Source organism: Puma concolor, chromosome D3 (genome assembly GCF_028749965.1).
Source record: "Puma concolor isolate L17-30 chromosome D3, mPumCon1.1.hap2, whole genome shotgun sequence".
In the NCBI taxonomy this organism is placed as follows: domain Eukaryota; kingdom Metazoa; phylum Chordata; class Mammalia; order Carnivora; family Felidae; genus Puma; species Puma concolor.
This window is the reverse complement of record NC_141678.1, coordinates 43,699,583-43,718,776: the sequence shown is the minus strand read 5'-3', so window position 1 is coordinate 43,718,776 and position 19,194 is coordinate 43,699,583. Positions and strand designations below refer to the sequence as shown.

At 42.9% G+C, this 19,194-nt stretch overlaps 1 protein-coding gene and 1 long non-coding RNA gene across 2 annotated transcripts in view; one reads left to right on the top strand and one right to left on the bottom strand.

Moving 5' to 3' along the window:
* Positions 1–8,346, top strand: part of LOC147575530 (uncharacterized) — a 39,317-nt gene extending 30,971 nt beyond the window's left edge. The window contains exon 3 of the long non-coding RNA XR_015242482.1: positions 4,744–8,346. This is a non-coding gene — a long non-coding RNA (uncharacterized LOC147575530). The remainder of the gene's footprint in view (positions 1–4,743) is intronic.
* Positions 1–19,194, bottom strand: part of COLEC12 (collectin subfamily member 12) — a 194,240-nt gene that overhangs the window by 77,342 nt on the left and 97,704 nt on the right. The gene's annotated exons all lie outside the window — the stretch shown is intronic.

Genomic DNA, 19,194 nt, shown 5'->3' with positions numbered 1-19,194 from the left:
GTGCTATCTGTGCACCAGCAGCAATAGCATCACCTGGATGGAAGCTTCTCAGAAGCAGAAAGTGAGGCCTCCCCCCAGACCTACTGAATCCGAATCCGCATTTTAACAAGATCCTTAAGTGATTCCTTTGGCTCATTAAAGCTGGAGAAGCACTTTGGTAAGAGACCTTAGAATTTCTATCCTCCCATTTAAAAAAAAAAAAAAAAAAAGACTATTTTTAAGGCAGTTTTAGGTTTGCAGCAAAATTGAGGGGAAGGTACAAGATTTCCCATGTACTTCCTGCCTACCCACTTGCACAGTCTCCCCCATTATCCACATCCCCCATCAGAGTGGCACATTTGTTATAGGTGACACACCTACATGGACACATCATGATCACCCAAAGTCCACAGTTCACATTAGAGTTCATTCCTGATGTTGCACATCTTGTGGGTTTAGATAAATGTATAATAACGTGTATTCACCATTATAGCATCACACACAGTAGATTCATTGCCCTAAAAAACTCTGTGCTCCATGTATTCATCCCTCCCTCCCCATTACACCTGACAATCACTGACATTTTTACTGTCTCCATAGTTTTGCCTTTTCCAGAATGTCACACAGTTGGAATTATACAATATGTAGCCTTTTCAGACTGGCTTCCTTCACTTAGTAATATGCATTTATGTCTCCTCCATGTATTTTCTTTTTTTTTTTTTTTTAATTTTTTTTTTAACGTTTATTTATTTTTGAGACAGAGAGAGACAGAGCATGAATGGGGGAGGGTCAGAGAGAGGGAGACACAGAATCTGAAACAGGCTCCAGGCTCTGAGCTATCAGCACAGAGCCCGACACGGGGCTCGAACTCACAGACTGAGAGATCATGACCTGAGCCGAAGTCGGACGCTTAACCGACTGAGCCACCCAGGCGCCCCTCCTCCATGTATTTTCATGGCCTGATAGCTTCTTTATTTCTAATGCTAAATTATATTCCATAATCTGGATGCATTATAGTTTATCCATTCACCTACTGAAGGACATCTTGGTGGCTTATAAGTTTTGGCAATTATGAATAAAGCTGCTATAAACATCTGTGCACAGGTTTTAGTGTAGACATAAGTTTTCATCTCCTTTGAGTAAATGTCAAAGAGTATGATTGCTGGATTGTATGGTAAGAGTATGTTTAGTTTTACAAGAATAACCTTTCATTTCTTAGCTACAGAGCCGAGGCCCAGAGAAGTTAAACGACTTGCCCAAAGTCACACCATAAATTCATGGAAGCCAGGCCCAGAACACACATTTCTTGCTGCTTCATCTGGAAACCTATGTTGTTATGGGAAAATAATGAATATGGAAGCCAGGGAGACCTGAATTTGGAAGCTCTGTGCCTCAGTTTCCTCACCTGTGGCCACTACGATGCTAATACTTGCCTAGTAGCATAATTGTGAAGATTTAGTGAAACACCTGAAAGAGCTCAAGGTCCACAAAAAATGTAACTTCCAAAAAGTTATTGTTCCTATTGGTACCTTCCAGAGGCACAGAACCTCTGAAAGGGGCCAGTTGCACTCCTCACTGAGGCTTCAGGGGCTCTCCACGTGGTGAGGAGTTTTGTTGGGCAAGAATGGAGAACTCTACTTCATCTGCTGAAGGGTGGGGTACCACACTGCTGCCCATGTTCTTTAAGACTGCTGTCCAAGCTTTATATAGATCCCTGGATGTTTCCAGTGCTGTTTTCTAACACAGTGACAAGCTCGCTTTTGGCAGATTAATTGGTAGAGTTGTCAGCACAGCTGCCTTTTATTGCCAATAAATGTGGGTCCCTCTGAGCTGTGGTCTTAATTATTTGTTATTTCTTTTTCCAAGGGGGGTAACATATGTCCTTCTTTAGCTGGTGTTTTCTTGCATCAGGGCAAGAAACTGAAGGGTGCACTGAGGCATTTATCATATGGCAGTGACTAGGAGCGTTAGAGAAAGCAATAAACTAGCAGAAGCTGGAATACCCTTCTACTAGCCTTTTTCCTTTTCTCGATCCTCTCACTCCCCCCCTTTCTCCTCCCCACCAAACCCGTGCTTAAAGGCAAGAGGCAGAAAAACTTCTGCATCCAGTTTAAGCCCCATGATAAAATTTCTACTGGTATAATATTGTGATTTCCCTCTCCCCATTTAAGAAATGTTTGAAGTGGGGCACCTGGGTGGCTCAGTCAGTTGAGCGCTGACTTCAGCTCAGGTCATGATCTCACGGTTCGTGGGTTCAAGCCCTGCATTGGGCTCTGTGCTGATGGCTCGGAGCCTGGAGCCTGCTTTGGATTCTGTGTCTCCCTCTCTCTCTGTCCCTCCCTGCCCATGCTCTGTCTCTCTCTCAAAAGTAAAAATTAAAAAACAAAAACATAAGAAATGTTTGAAGGCTTCTAAGCCATAGGGCAATCCCTCGGTGATATTTTCTTATGCAATATTTGAGAACTATCAATCTCAGCACCATTGATTCAGATACAACTATAAATGACTGTATTTTTATAGCTCTTAAAAATAATGTACTCTAAGAAAATTCAGAAACTTTGTTGACAGTATTTACAGAATTAGGCAAAAACTGTTTTGATGAGTGTAATCACTGAACAAATCATGTGTAATTTGAAAATCTTCAAAATCCTGTTGGATTTATCACTGTTTTTCCTTACATGTAACAAAATTAATGCCATATAAAGCAGAATCCTGCTGAGTTTACTTTTTATCCTACCAAGAAATATTCAGTTCAGCCAATTGTTAGCTCTTTCCAACATTGGGGATCTAAGGGAATCAAAGGAAAATGTAATCCATGCGGGAACACATAGGTCTGTTTTCAGCCAATAGCTTCAGTATCTTCCCCACAAAATGTTTTACTAGATTTGCTGCTAGGCAGATAGATGTGAGCTTCACCTTCTTCATGTCTACCTTCTTGTCAAGGGGCTAGGGAACTGTAAAACAATCTCAACTGGACAACAGGAGGGATAATGAGCAAAAAGAACTTGGTAATAAGCCATCTACATAATTGGTACATGAAAAAAATCAAGCTAAAATGGTAATTTTTAAGGCTGTTTGTAGCACTCAGCTTCCATAATGGCAAGACACAGTAAACTACTTATTATACTATTTTATTATAGTCAAATACCACCTCATTTTAAATGGAAGCCTTGTAAAATTGAACTAGATTGATGTCTTAACCAGAGTTATCTGTATAATCTCTAACTAAATCTGCCTAATTGGGTCATCAGCAATGGCTCTCTTGGCCATTAGTCTTAATTAGCATGGCGCCATCAATACTGCACACACTCACATGCCTTCCAAGTAGCAGCTAGCATTAGCCACCTACCTTTTTTTTTTTTTTTGAGAGAGAGAGTGCATGTGTGGTGGTGCAGAGCAAGAGAGGGAGGAGAGACACACAGAGAGAGAGAATCCCACTAGAGAGAATCCCACACAGAGAGGGAGGGAAAGAGAGACACACACAGAGAGAAAGAATCCCACTAGAGGCGGGGGGGGGGGGGGGGGGGAAGCGGGGAGGGAGAGAGAGAGAAGCAGGGATCACCCACAGTGGGACTCATGCTCACCTGAAGTGGGGCTTGAGCTCACCCAATGCGATACTCAAACTCATGAACCAAGAGGTCATGACCTGAACCAAAGTCAGATGCTTAACTGACTGAGCCACCCAGGCGCCCCCACCCACCTTTTTATGAAGAGATTCACTCAAACATATGTATGTGGGTCTCCCCAAATGCCAAGCATACATCCAGTGAAGGTGGTAAACCTCAACTTTAACTTACTGAACTGATTAACTACTTGTGGCCAGCCAATGTCCAAGAGCCAGTATGTCACAGGGATGGACTAAATAGAGATAACAGTGGAGAAACAATGGGAGGTATTCCTGGCAATGATGGGCTACCAACTAATTAATGTGACCCTGAAGCCAGCTTTTGTCACAAAATCAGAGTCCCAGGGACACTTGAAGAGGAGCAGGCACATCAGTACTTGTAATAACTGACTGTGCTTATAAAATTCTCACTCACCATTACTGCTCCCTTTCCTTCAGGCCAAGGAACACTTGCGAGATCACACACCTTTCGTCCCAAGCCAGGGTCTGCTTTACACTTTCAACATAGGGAGAAGTTTGGAGTCCTCCTGTCCCCATCACTTTGGAGTCCTCCTGTCCCCATCTCTGCATTGCTCTTCTTTCTCCCGAATGCCATCTACCTGTCTCCCGGCTCCCGGTGAACTCACTGTGCCTATCAGCTAGTGGCATTTCCTCACTTGCTGCCCTCTCCAATGCCCCTGGATTCTGATGACCTCTTCCTTCTATAACAAACATTTCCTCTCCTGGTGAGTATGTAAGCCAGGTGTTAGAAAGAAACAACTTGTCTGTATGATTCACAATTTATTGTGAAAATAGAACAACTAGCTACAACTCTCCCAAGGGTATTAACAATTGAAAGGATGAGCTTATTGACAATATTGAATTTATCACTGATAGACTTCCAACCAGTGTAACTTTGAAAAGGAAGCTGTTTCAGGCAGAATAAGGAAAGGATGTTTGAAAAGATACCTATATCCATTTCACACACACACAGCCATGCTGTACAATACTATGCAGCAATTTTTTAAAATGACATAGTGCCATATATACTTAAGTGGAAACTCTCCAAGGTACTGTAACAGCAAGCCCCTTTGGGGATTCTTTAATCCAACCACAAGGTCAAAAATAAGGTCATCACTGGTCTTCTCCCACTATTTCAGAATAATCATCCTCTCTGTTCCACCTACTCCCCGAGAGAATCAAGCTCACTCAAAATGCCACCCACAGACTCAAGCCTGAAGAACAGAGCTGAAAACCTGGCACAGCACCTCTGAAAAATTGTTCAGCCCTGACCCTGGCCAATGGATGTGGAAATCTCATCTGTGGTCAAAATCACACTCACAGATCAGGCCACAGATGCAAATCCATTTTCTGCCATGGTATCCACAGACCTCATCTACAGCTTTCTGATGACTGGCTTTCATTCTAATTGAAAGGCCAACGATAAGATCCTGATGGAATTTTTCCTTAACATTAAAAGCACAAAGGGGCACCTGGGTGGCTCAGTCAGTTAAGTGCCTAACTTCGACTCAGGTCATGATCTCACGGTTCATGGGTGCAAGCCCCATGTGGGGCTCTCTGCTGTCAGTGCACAGCCTGCTTCAGATCCTCTGCCCTTGCCCCTCTCTAAAGTAAGTAAACCTTTAAAAAACGCACAAATAAATAAAAACATACAGCAAACACAATGTCAGACTCTAATTTCACAGGATGCCATGTCAACCCGAGGCCTATCCTAGGACCCGTAAGTGCTTTGCCCAGCAAGGGGCTAGAGTGCTCCAAATCACATCTGCATTTCCCAAGAGCAGGCCTCAGATGCTCTCAAAATCTGGGAAGGGAAGCCAGTCTTGCTGCACAAATGGTGGTTTGTTACGGAACAGGCCTACGCCTGTTGTCCTGTGAGCTATTTTTGAAAAAGAGGCAAGATGAGTAAGTTGAATTAGAATCTTTCAAAGCAGAAACTACTTTCCAGGACCCGGATATTTTCAGAAATGTTCCATTAACTATTTCAAGGCACAAAAGATCATTTAGCAAATGATCTTTACTGTACTTAAAGGTTAAAAAGATAACAAAGGCAAAGGCTCCTTTGGTGCATGAATTACAATCCTAAAGACTTAAGAAGGCCCTGTTTTCCTAATGCCCTGGTCACAGTACAGCAGCAGGTCACAAAGACACAAGGACAGTCCTTGCCTGCTACACTGGTGGGTCAGACATCATCCCCACAGCAGCAAACTGGGATCTGTTAGGAAGTAACCATGCAGGTGGCTGAGGGAAGCTGTGTGTTGATGGGGAACTGGTTCCACTCTTTCTCTCTTCCTTCCTTTCTTTCTCATGTGAATTTCCAGTTTTACTGCAGAGCCATTTAATGGCTTTTTCCAAACCAGTCTCAGGTTTGGATGTCACAGAGTCTTGTTTCCACCGACTTAACATGAACTCCATCTCTAACAACTTGGGAGGTTGGAGAGAAGAAAGCTCTTTGGGTATGTACCTACTTTCATCTTGTAGACTCCCAATGTTTTGAACTGAAAAAGACTTAGGAGATGATATCTCTCATTTGAAGAGTATGTACCAACTGGATGCCAAATGGAAAGGGGTGCTTGGTAATGTGTGTGCCCAAACAGAGAAGAGAATAGGGAAAGACGTTCTGGAATGTTTTACCCTGATTGATTTGGGGAGGGGTTACTTTGGGGTATCTTTGGCAAGTAACTGCAGCAAAAGTGTCTCCATTTTTCAGCAAATACACAACATGTTATAAGTTAACAGGCAGTATGCCATATTAAGATCTGCCATCTCCTCTTGGGCAATAAACTGGAGATATTTAGTGCTATCTTGAGATCACCTTTTTGAGTGCCTGTGGCTCTCTTGTTGTAAGAACTCTTGTTGATCGGGAGGAGATTCTGTCTTTTGGGACAGTAGTTTATAATTAGTGCACTGTGCCATCGATGTCTGAATTTTACTTCCTATTTGTATTTTTGGGGGGGACCAAGAGAAAACAGCCTACAACCACAAATTCCCTGCTGCACACCAAAGTAACTAGATACAAGTTAGCTCTTTGGACGTTCAACGAAAAAGTAGGTAGGAGGCAGCAAGAGTTTATTTTTACTTAAGTAGAGTACTCAGAAAACCAATTATTACAATATACAGAGTTCAAGTTCATCCTTACATCTACAGTGAGTAAGTACCTTTGGGAAGATCTCGTCATTTAATATCAACAGATAAGATTACTTAAAGTTTATACAATGTTTTTGGAACTAATCTTACATTATACTGAGAACATGCACGTCCACACACTCACGTGTGGCAATAAACTTTGTATGTTTAGTAAATAGAAGACCGAAAGAACAAATCCTTGGATGGTCTCTGGCCCATGAGTACCTGGGACCATCCAGGGAGCACAGGAAATAGGAAGTACATGGCTTTAGCATTTCTGCCTAAGGAGTTGATATTTTTTTTCTGGGTTAAACTGCAGGGAGCCTTCCATCCCTACAGTGCATGGAATTTTTTCCAATTGGCAGTATATAGCCTGGTGGCTGCTGAGCACAGTTATCATAACCTACAATTCACTATTCTTTTGGATAAGTCAGATACATCTTGGAAGAAAGAAAAAAATAAAAGACCCAGGTTATGACCCTTGTTCTCCTCCCCCATGTCCATATCAACTTGGTCAAGCCTTTAGTTTTCTCATCTGTATTATGGGATAATCATACCAGTCCTGCTCAAAGTTTTATGCAATTCAAATTAGATGCTGGGTCAGAATGATGGAAATCTACTTTATAAATTGTACAATGTTGCATAAATATGTGGAAAGTGTGTTTTATATGTGGTAAAATTTACACTCTTTTAGTTTACATGCTATTTGGTGAATGCCACACACACACCAGCCTGTTGGATCTATGTTTATGCTTCACACTATTGCTTCAGCTGCTAAGGAAAAGGGCTAATGTCAAAAGATGCTCAGCTCACAGCTTGACTTGTATAATGTAAGGGCTCTTTATACATCTACCTTCAACCTAGAGTTCACAGCAAGACACGTGCTGTCAGGTCAGGGAACTCACTTTAGCAACCCAGTCCTAATTCCAGGTCAGCTGGAGCTGAGCCATGGATTACACTATTAGTCCAGGATGACAGTTACTTTCCTTCTATGATTAAACATCTTTGGAAAGGATTTCTGTGTTACATAACCCAAGGTTCAAACTCTTTTGTTCTTGAGTTCTTTGACAATGAATAGAAGCTTAAGTTCACTGCCTGCTGTCCAATACTTTTTAAGAGTCCTGTTGTAAGAAATAATATTCATGGATGATTGCCTAAAAGATACGAAGAACTTCTATCCCTTTATATACCCAAAATTGTATCCGCACATCAAGCCAAACGATCAAAAAAGCAGCAGGCTTAGGCTGAACTGCTCTGGCCCTGTGTAGAGCTGCTTTTACTGAATTACACTTTGGCAGTATGCCATTGGCTTGCAGTGAGGGACATTATAAGAAGCAGTTCTATAAAAACTGCTAGTGTAAGAATGTTGTTGAAGATATTTCCACTGTATCTCCACATTGAGCATTTGATGAGAATCAGTGGAGAAATGTCCCTTGGGTCTTAGTTCCAGCACAAACCTGTTTCTCTGGCTTTCTTGATATGGGCACAGGAAAGTGCCTATTTCCCTTCTCGCTGTGGTTTTAGGAAGCACAGAGTCAAATTTTTGTGCTACCTCTAACAACTAACTGTACATAAACTGTATATGAACAACTAACTTTCATGGTCTTTTCCATCCTCATCCCTCATACTTTCTACAGTTTAATTTCTTCTTAATGTGTTTATTATGTGTATTTCTGTAAACTCTCCTAAATTTTTGGAGAACAAATGTGCATTTAACTTGTGGGCCCTGAAAAGGCTCTGCCAGATCACATCTGCCTTTCCAGCCTTGTCTTTTGCCATTTTCTACCATGACTCTGTGACCCAGTCACACTGACCTGCATCATGCCTTGACTATGCTGTGCCCTTCTGTGTTGTTCTCCATCTGTCTATGCAGATTCCTCTGCCTGGAAGACCCTTTGCCTGTTTCTTAGTCAAGTGAAATCCTGGCAGAACTCATAGTTTCTGTCTTTGTTCCTGTATGGCTTTTCATCCATGCCACCAGGATAGCATTTATATTATCTCCAGTACACTAGGTATACACCTGGGTCCTTTGCTAGATCATAAACTCCTTGAAGGCAATTTGCATTTATCTTTGTATCTCCAGCACCTCACCACAGCTCCATATATATATATACACACACACACACATATATGTGCTCAACAAATGTTTGTAAAAGTAACAAGTCAATGAATACTCCAGAACCAGAACTGGGACCCCTGGGAGACTCGTAACGAAGTTTGATAACAAGCTGCATTTCAGTATTCACATGGGCTTCACAGTGGTGGCTGCTGGAGGCACAGGTACACATGCTGGTATCTTCCAGAGTTTGAGATAACTGGCTACATCAGTCTTTCCTCAGAGCAAACCCCAATCCTCCAAATTTCTTCTGGAGACAGGAATACAGGGATGCTTTTTTCCCCCCACGACTCTTGCCTATGGCATTTGCTACCTGGTCAAATTCCAGCTGTTTGGCATTGGTGATGCTAACACCACAACATCAAACCCAAAATATAAAAAAAAAAGCTACACCTGATTCTGCTTTTTGATTCCACGGGACAGAGAAGAGGGGCCCAGGTAAAGGGAGCAGGTAGGAAGCAGTCTGGTATACTGGGGGCCTCAAGGGTGCACGCCTGCGTATGAATGTTGAGGAAAGCTAACACCAGCAACCAATGATTCAATTTTCCAAACACTGGGATAGAAATGATGCTACCACAGCCTCCCCTGTCCTTCCAGTGCCAGCATAACTTCTCATTTGTTCAAGAATCCAAATATCCACTGGATGATGAAACAGAACATGAAAATAGCATCACACTGTTTACAGAAGAGTCTTGCACCAAAACACATTCAAAGGGCACTGCAGAGCAATTTTAATATAGTAAGCAGTAACTTTCTGCCTTGGAGCTTTCCCATTTTTGCCTTTTGCTTGGTGTTTGCTTTCCTGGAAACCTCACAGTAAAACTAATAGGACTACTACAGTTTCAACAGGAAGACCATGGAGTCCAACACCTCCATTTTACAAGTGGGCAAGCCGAGGCCCTGTCAGATACACTGAGTTGTCCAAAGCTACACAATGAACTGGCAGCAGAACCAATGCTTGATACTCAGACCATTGTTGCTCCCAGGATCTCATGCCAGCTGCCTCCTGGTAGTCCTCAGACAAAAATTAAGTACAAATAACCAGAAACTCCTGGGAGAATAAACCAACCCACTTGTTTCTACATTAATGCCAACTCAGTTAAAAGAAAAAAAAAAGCCCTCTATTAAAGGGCTAACAGACTCAGTTAAACATCTGAGCAAGTGATTAATGTGTACAGGGACAGGGACAAGGTTGCAAAGAAATGTTCTATCTTCGAGCTTGGCATCTGGGACTGATTCTGTAAACACTTGGGGAGAGCCTAGCATCTGCTGACCCAAGTGTTGGAAGAAGGAGAGGAGGTGAATGAAAGCAGGGTGTGCAAGAATGCAGCAGAAATCTTGGTCTCAGATCTCCTACTCTGTTGACGAATGTGTTATGTATGTCACTTGGCAACTGGGACATGGCGTGCATCAGCAAAAAGACACTCAGGGTTTCTGCAGTTGAGCTGGGAGGGCACAGGGCTCTACAAACAGTTCACAATTCAGTTGGAAGTGCCATAAGGAACACAAGAGTGCTGGTGCCTTCTGGTTTCAATTCTGGCACAATATCCCAATTTTAGGGGGCCACATGTGTCCACAATCCCTGGGCACGCACAGCACAAGGCAAAGGCTCATGTTAGGATGTACCGACTCAACCACGGGAAGGGCACTAGACTTTTTTGAGTTTCTGATTGCCTTTTTTAAACAATAAAAACATGGATCATAATCCTTCCCAGAAAAATGTGAGGTTAAAAGTTTAATCTGAGTTCACAGCACACACATTCCAAGGGGGCACTGTACTTGGGGAAATTACTCACCTAGAGTTTATATAAGTTCCGAGGCGATTAGAGTCAGCCGACAAATTGGAGCCAGGACACGTTTACATTTAAGGCTTAAAATGTAGATTCTTCTTACAGAAAGAAAGAATGAGGGGGGAAAATCACCCAATGTTTCTTGTTAAGGGACCAGACCCCATTAAGTGTCAGTCCATCATCTCAGAAAGTGTGGGAGATGCCAACACATGATCCCTCTCTGTCCCTCTTGAAAAGCACACGTCACATCTGCTTGCTATCAGTATTTATCTCACAGCGTGCGTCTGACTCATTTGGAAAACTCAAAGCACATGTTTATTCCTGCTGAGGAATCAGCCATTACTATGCAGTTTTACAGGTCTTCTGTAACCCAGAGCACACTGTGATGAAAAGAGCTGCCAGGGAGGCGGGCTGGGCTCTCAGTGCTGCTTGGTTTGATTACATGGCTCCCAGCTTTGTATGTGGAGAGAACACCTTCCCATCCTCCAGTGAGCTCTCTTTCACTTCTAGTCTGGGCCACAACTAACTCCCCTTCTTAGTCACACAGTGGGTGAAGACCTTAAAGCAAGTCTGGGAAAGAGCGGCAGCAGTTAATGAGAATGAGAAACACACAGCGGGGCGCCTGGGTGGCGCAGTCGGTTAAGCGTCCGACTTCAGCCAGGTCACGATCTCGCGGTCCGTGGGTTCGAGCCCCGCGTCAGGCTCTGGGCTGATGGCTCAGAACCTGGAGCCTGTTTCCGATTCTGTGTCTCCCTCTCTCTCTGCCCCTCCCCCGTTCATGCTCTGTCTCTCTCTGTCCCCCAAAAAATAAATAAAAACGTTGGGAGAAACACACAGCTTGTTAATTGTTGGAAACTAATGGCGTTTGTGCAGCAACTCAAAAAGTCTTGGTCACAAAACGAAATCTACGTGCTCTTCCTTTTTTTTTTTTTTTTTTTTATCCCTGCTGTCTTTGGGGTGGCTCCTGGTGACTGCAATACAATTCTCACACTGGGCTTCTCTGCACCACCTAATCTGAATTCAAGTGGCTTCTCTAACAACACTGAAGATGATGGCAACGTGAACCTACGTTACCTGGGCCTACATAAAGCCACACTCTGGGATGAAGGATGAAAATTTGTTAGACTTAGTGTTTTGCCTGTTGGATCTTTTTTTTCTGATTTTTGGCTCTATTCTGCCAAAATTGACTGCAAAGCCATGGCAGGACAACAAAAGTGTCTTTGCATGACTTAGGAAAAGGTGCCCCTTCAGGCAGATCAGCCCTTCTGGAAACCTTTCTGCAGAGCCAAACCTGCACAAGTGACTGCAGCAGCCCTGGCAAGAGCTTTTCCTAGGCCTTTTCTTTCCAGAGACCTTAAAAAGTGACAGAAACTCTGAAGTTTATTTGCTTTAACTGGAAAAGCCACACTAGGATGATTAAATGCAAGAGGTCAAAGGTTCTAATCAAAACCTACCATGGGGCATCTGGATGGCTCAGTTAAGCGACCACCTTTGGCTCAGGTCATGATCTCACGGTTCATGGGTTTCAGCCCTGAATCGGGCTCTATGCTAACAGTGTGGAGTTTGCTTGGGATTTTCTCTCTCTCTGCCCCTCCCCTGCTCACACGCTCTGTCTCTCAAAAATAAGCATTAAAAAAAAAAAAAAAACATAAAACCCTACCATATACTTTTATTTGTGTTTGCTGAATGCTGAGTCCCACAGAGGGCTGGATGGCAAGGCTGGCATGAGTTAGCCATACCCGATGGGCCTCCATCTGGCCAGATGAGCTGATAATCCTCAGTTTGCCCAAGAACCAGCTGCCAGACAGAACTTGTTGCTTTGGTGAGTTTGGGTCCACTTTCTTAAGCTGCGTCCTTAGTTCTGCATACCTCTGGAATGACAGGGAGATTTCCTGTCCTCCTGGTTTGTATATGCCTTCCCACTTCTTGTCAGTGGCCTCTATCATCCCTCAGATTTTGCAGGCAGGCCTGTCCTCTGTGGCCACTCTATCTTTGAACAGACCACCAAACTCTGACCACCAACTTTAGTAGGTGCTATTTCCTAGTTCAATGGGTTCCAAGCATTCGAACATAGAACCCCCAACTTCATTACTTTATTTATTCTTTGTTAACTGATAAATTATCGATGCAAGCTATCACATCACTACTTAATAGTTCAAAATACACTTAGAGTGAAAGCTATCGTAACAATTACACATGTAAATTTTCATCCATATCCCCCAGTGACATTTTAATAATTTTGATGGTTTTCTGGCTAATGCTTGGCAAATCACAAGAGACTGTCACTGTGTCTACCCTGTAACACTGTCACCTTATAATGTGATTGGCAAACCATTTTTGGGAGGCATAGGAGAAGTGTTTCCTGTGTTCAATTTTTGTCTATTTGGTTCTCTCAGGGATGTACTGATAGAATGCTATCTTTAATCCATGGTTCCTTTATAGGAGTCTTTTATTTTTATTTATTTTTTAATGTTTATTTTTGAGAGAGAGCGAGAGCATGTGCAAGCATATGGGCAGGGGAGGAGCAGAGAGAGAGAAGGAGACACAGAATCCAAAGCAGGCTCCACATAACCTGTCAGCATAGAGCCTGATGTGGGCCCCAAACCCATGAACTGTGAGATCATGACCCGAGTCGAAGTCAGACACTTAACTGACTGAGCCACCCACATGCCCCTACAGGGGTCTTTTAAAGTCATATGTTCATTTCGTGGAGGTTAAAACTAGACAATACAACTGTTAAACCCATTCAACTAGGTACCAGTAACCAAGCATGGAGTACTCTCTGCCTTTGAGAACTTGGAGACAAAAGTCTAAAGATTGGCCCACTCTTTCACTTAGGGTTAATACCATGTCACCCAGCCAGGAAAAAATGCACTGGGTTTTATAGCCACCAGAAACACGAGAATTTCATAGCTGACTCCACATCTACATCATTTCTGGTTCAGAGCACTTCCTAGCAAGAGAAAGGAAGTTACAGATACCATTTATGTCCAAATGTCTTAAATGCCTCCAAAGGGAAGCAGGTAAAGTATACAACCTAACTTTCTAGGCTTAAAACAAACAAACAAAACAAAACAAAAAAACAGGGTCTGTCTTCACTCATCTTTCCTCCATGGGCACTTCAAAAAAAGCATGGGAGCTACAAGACAGCAGCAAAAGGCATGCTGTTCCTCCTTCCATTAGCCCACATTGCCTTACCTTCCGCAATAATAACACCTACAGTCTTAACACCTTCCATAAATTGATTTTGTCACCCCATTCTAGGTTTGAAAAATTAGAGCTGCTATATACATTTTCAATCCAAAGGGTCGTGATTTCTAGTTTTTGAGGAATGTTGCTACTTTATCCAAGAAAAGCAACCACCAACAAGATGAAAGGAACTAGCCACAAATTCCCCTTTCCACCCACTTCTACGGTAAAAACACAAGATCAGCGCATTTCTCCAATGTTGCCAGTGAAGACTTTTCTCCAATGCTTGAATACTGGCCCTTCTGAGCCAGGTCTCCCCTCTGTGCACAAGCCTCTCTCTCTGACGGCAGAAGCATCTCTGTGCATTCAGTGGGCCTGATACAAGAGAGGGAGTCTGGGGGAAGGGTGGGGAAGCTGACTTAGCAACTTAGCAGGGTCAGTCACAGGAAAATTCTATCTATGGGAAAAGCAGATTCAAACTGTGCAAGAGTTAGAGGAGTTAGTTAACCATAAGTTAACTCTAAGTTAGCTTCTCCAATGAACTCTCTGATTCACTGGCATCTGTAATGAAGTTCAAAGAAGTCAGTTATTATAAAGAACAAGAAGAAAACCAGCACTGAAGCCAACTGAGGCTATGGATTGAGACATCCAGAATCTCTAGTCTTTTCTGGAATGGGGGGAACATGTAAGCTGACAGCTTTGACCTCAAGTTCTACGTGCTGCCTCTTTTTGCACTAGGGGATTCTAAGTGCCCATGGACTTAATACAAGAAGAAAAGAAGGAATTAAAAGCTGGCCTATATGTAGTATCCAGACCTAAATCCTAACCCAAACATATCCAAATTCTTCTGATCTTCTTAAGATCAATGTAACCAAACAAAGCAGGTCCAAATAATGCCAAGCAGTTGAGGGCCACCCATGTATACCAGGCTACTTTATCAGCAGCTCGAGGCACTATTTATAAAAAAGCAAAACCAACCAAATAAACCAACAAAAGACAACACACAAAAACAAACCCAAAATGCCATCCCAGAAAATGCACAATGGAGTCTGAGGTTGAGGACACTTTCCACCCTGTCTCAGGACTGAATTTCAGATGACTGGGGTGGGGACCACCAGCACTAGAGACCTGGGGTGTGTGACAGGGAAATGAGCCAGGAGAGCAACTTAGTTGAAAAGATACTTCTCGGGGGACCCGGGTGGCTCAGGCGGTTAAGCATCCGACTTCAGCTCAGGTCATGATCTCGTGGTCCGTGAGTTGGGGCCCTGCGTCAGGCTCTGTGTGGACAGCTCAGAGCCTGGAGACTGCTTCAGATTCTGTGTCTCCCTCTCTCTCTGCCCCTCCCCCACTCATGCTCACTCACTCTCTCTCTCTCTCTCAAAAATAAACATTAGAAAGAAAGAAAGAAGGAAGGAAGGAAGGAAGGAAGGAAGGAAGGAAGGAAGGAAGGAAGGAAGGAAGGAAAGGTACTTCTCAGTCCCAGGTGGGCAGCTCTGTGCCCTTGTAGCTGTTCCTACTAGATGGGAGTCCTTTCTGTCAAACTCTCCCCAATGGCAGGCCATGCTCTGCCATCCATGTCATGTCATTTACTAATTTATTTGTCCATTAACAAATATTTATTGAATTCCTCCTAAGGGTCAAGTCCTGGGGATATACACATGAATGGAACACACATAGCCTCTACCTTCATTTGGAGCATTCTCTAAGTCTCTCTGGCAGGCTGTTTGCTTGAGTTTTAATCCTGGTTAACATGTAGACACTGTGGGGCAGAATTAGACTTGGCTGTTGCCAGTTGTTAGTTAAGCAGGGTTTTGAAATTCAGACTGATACTGAGTACCTGGAAGGAAGCACTGGGGCAGATGTGTGGTGGGAACCATGGTAGAGCACTTGCGAAATTAATTTTCATCTGTTTCACAGTTTGCTTGGGACTAGCCCAACCTATAACAGACCCTGGTTCTTGGCTCAGTCCTCAGACAACCCTTGTTAAAGGGTGTACATGGGGTGGGGGGGGAGGGCAATGACTGGAGAGGCTATATTTATTCAGAGTCTATAGAAAGTCCCAAGACACAGTTTTAGCTAGACTTTCAGCTCTCTCTTTGTGTAAGTGGTTAACCCTTTTCATCTCCATCTGTGTCCTCAGTGCAGACTGAGGTAGTGCGTGGTAGTGCTTGGGAGGAGTAAAACTGCAAAAAGACAGTGGCAAGTGGATATCTAGAAGCTGGAAAGGGCACACATAAAGTCTAATCTGGATAATCTCTGGGTACTGGATAATGAAGCACTGGTGTGCTCTACGAGTGGAGCAACTTTCAGTTTAAATCACGCCAACTGAATGTTCAACAGTTTCTAGAATGAATAGATCCTTCTGATCTGTCATAAGTTCGTGCACTTGGAATAACCAATAATGTATAGTTAAACATGTAATAAAACTTAAGGGAAAAGAGAGTCCAGGGCGTGCAGGGGAAATGAGCTATTACTCCTCTGGCATGGAAAGGCCATTGTGTTTCATGTATGATTTGACCATGCTTCAGGAAAGCAATTTTAGCTTTAAATGGCACATTTCCTTTCTTCTTTTATTAGGCTTCCTGAAGGGTTATTTCACCCCAGGTACTTTCTTATTCTGAGTAGTATTTCAGCTGTTTCGTGCAAACCCAGATATCTTGCAGAGATCTCAGTAATATTTGGTATGTCACTAACGGTCAACAACTGGCAGACTGTGGTTCTGGAATCCTGAGCTGCATACTTGAATCTGTGATGGATGTTTATAACTGTCGGAATGTGTCTTCAATCATCACAGAAATGCCTGAGCACATGGCTGTTTGTTGCGCAATGGAAGACGTGACTGACCATGTTTCTTAAGATGGGCATTTGTGCCATTATTTATTATTGTTCTGGTAACATTTACTATTTTTGAGGGCTTGTTGTTCTGTTTTAAGAAATAACAATTTGAGTGTTCCCCCCCGCCCAAAGAAATAGCCTCAACCTTCTTTCCCCAAGTTTTGTAGCAAGGCAGCATCTGGGAACATATGGTTTCAGCTTCCTGAAAAATAAACTTTCTTTTCTTATTTTGTTAAGATAAATTCTTTATTCCTAGTGAAACCAAGACTAGATTAGTTAATGGAATTTTATCTCCTTGGAATTTATCTACATGGGAACATCAATCTCATTAGAGCCTCTGGAGGTAGGGGCTAATGGAATGTAGACTATCTTGCACATGAATGTCTTCTAATCATGAAACAACAATTCTTACCTAGGAGCCACAAACATGTGCTTTTTTTCAATACTATCTGCACTCAGGCTTGCTTCAACCTTCTTAGTATTTAGGTATCTAAAATTAGTTATTCATGAGTGAAATAAAATATTTGTATTTGCATTATAGTTCTTCAGATCTGTAACCAGCTCACACCAGCTGGCCTTTTAAATAATTCCTCTGTAAAATCTCCAGTAACTCCGCCACTCAAAGCAATGCAGTTACCTTTGGCTTCCTTACAGGGATTCAACCCCTATTCCAAGGGAAACAGACCAGGTTTTCAAAAAGCCAAATGGTCCTTGGCGCCTTAGCTGCTCATGAAAGTACAATTATTATCAACAGAAAAGATACTTTCTAATTGTCACCAAGGACTTGTCCTCAGTGTTTTGTGATCTCAGATCAAAAGTCTCCAGGTGTCGTGGGTGGGGCCAATGCTAGCACTTGGCTTAGCTCCACTGTGCATCCTCCTGGCATCTCAATGTTCTTGTTTATGAAGCTGGGCCATCTTATCCTTTACAGATACTCCACAAAGTACCTCAAAGGAATACGCTCAAATACTTGCTTCTGTATAATTCCTGGAGGCATGGCACTGGCCACATCATATTGCATAAGACTTCACAGCAGGCTTCAAACCTTCTTTCTTCAGGGTCCAGGGACAGGAAGGCTGAAAACTAGCTGTGTTACATGATGGTCTGGAACTCAGAGGACCCGAGGTGGCCTGAAAGGGATGGGTGGCTTCTTGAAAGACTCAACACTTAGCTCTGACAAAGTCCTCCTCTACGTTACACCAGCAGAAAGAACTAAACACTGGAAAGCACAGTTAATACATTCTGAGTCCAACTGCTGCTTTACCGCACTTCATGGTTTCCTCACCTATACAATGAGAGTTGGATATTCAACAACCTTCAGGACACCTTCAGATTTGTTGCGTGATTCGGTAATTCCATTTTAGTCAGAATCATGTCCTAGCAGACTGTGGTGGAGCAAAGCTGCAATGTAACTGTATGAAAGAGGGAACTTATGATAGCCTGGCCAGATGACGCAAAGATGAACCAGAAGTGAGGTATAGAAGATGCCCATGTCTTGTCTCCTGTAATCTAAAAGATCGAGAACTTCTACTTTCACATAATAAAGTAGTTGCCGTCTTAGCAGTAGTTGAATTAGGGCTATTTCCATGGCTGACACAATTCCACTGCCACCCCCATCCCCCACCATGGGCAGCAGTGAACGTTTGTTCCTTGCTTTCGGGTGTGTGCGTGGGAGAACTTGGTGGATTAGGTGTGCACAAAAGCAGGAAACGTGTACTGGGCACAAAGTGATTAAACAGCTATGGCCTGAGTTGCCAATTTGGGGGACAGTCTATAGTGTTAAATAGTGTTGGTGCTTCTGACAATGAGCAGTCCATGTTCACTTCTTTAAGGGTTAAGTTACTCTGCCCTTCAAAAGGACTTTTCAACTCCCCATCTGTAGCCTTAGCATTCAGAAGAATGCTAATCCTTGGAGGACTTTTAAATACTTGCTTCTTAAGAGCTAAACTTTAAGAAACAAAGACTAACAGCTATGTGTAACCAGCTTATGAAAGACCTTGAGGTAAGAAGTGCAAACCAGACCAAGTGAGACAAGATCATGATAGAAAGGACTCAGACGGGAGCAGAGCCCCACTAGGGTGACCAAATCCTCAGGGATATGGAACCAGCAACTCATAGCAAAACCCATTCTCTTCTTTGTGGTTTGTGGTGTCTACACAAGTTGTATAAGGTCCTTACTTATCAGAGGGTGTGTTTTTAATCACTCCCAAGAAATTCCTTTGTTGTCTTCATACAGACCCTGAGTTTAAAAAAAAAAAACAACCTTTCAGAGGTTGTTGTAAATAAACATATGACCTGGGTAGACACAGGTGCCTATAAAAGACAAGATTCTGATGCCCAGAGTGGGAAAATCCAGACTAACAGCACCCATTTGCCAAACCTTCCAATACAGCACTGCGTGTGCTAATACCACTTATAAAAATGCATAAAGCAACAGAATATGAAGCAAAGTGTAGTTTCTTTTGCCTTCAGTGACTCTTTACTATCCAAATTTCTGAAAAAACAGCTTGGAATGAAAACCTATCAATCTAATT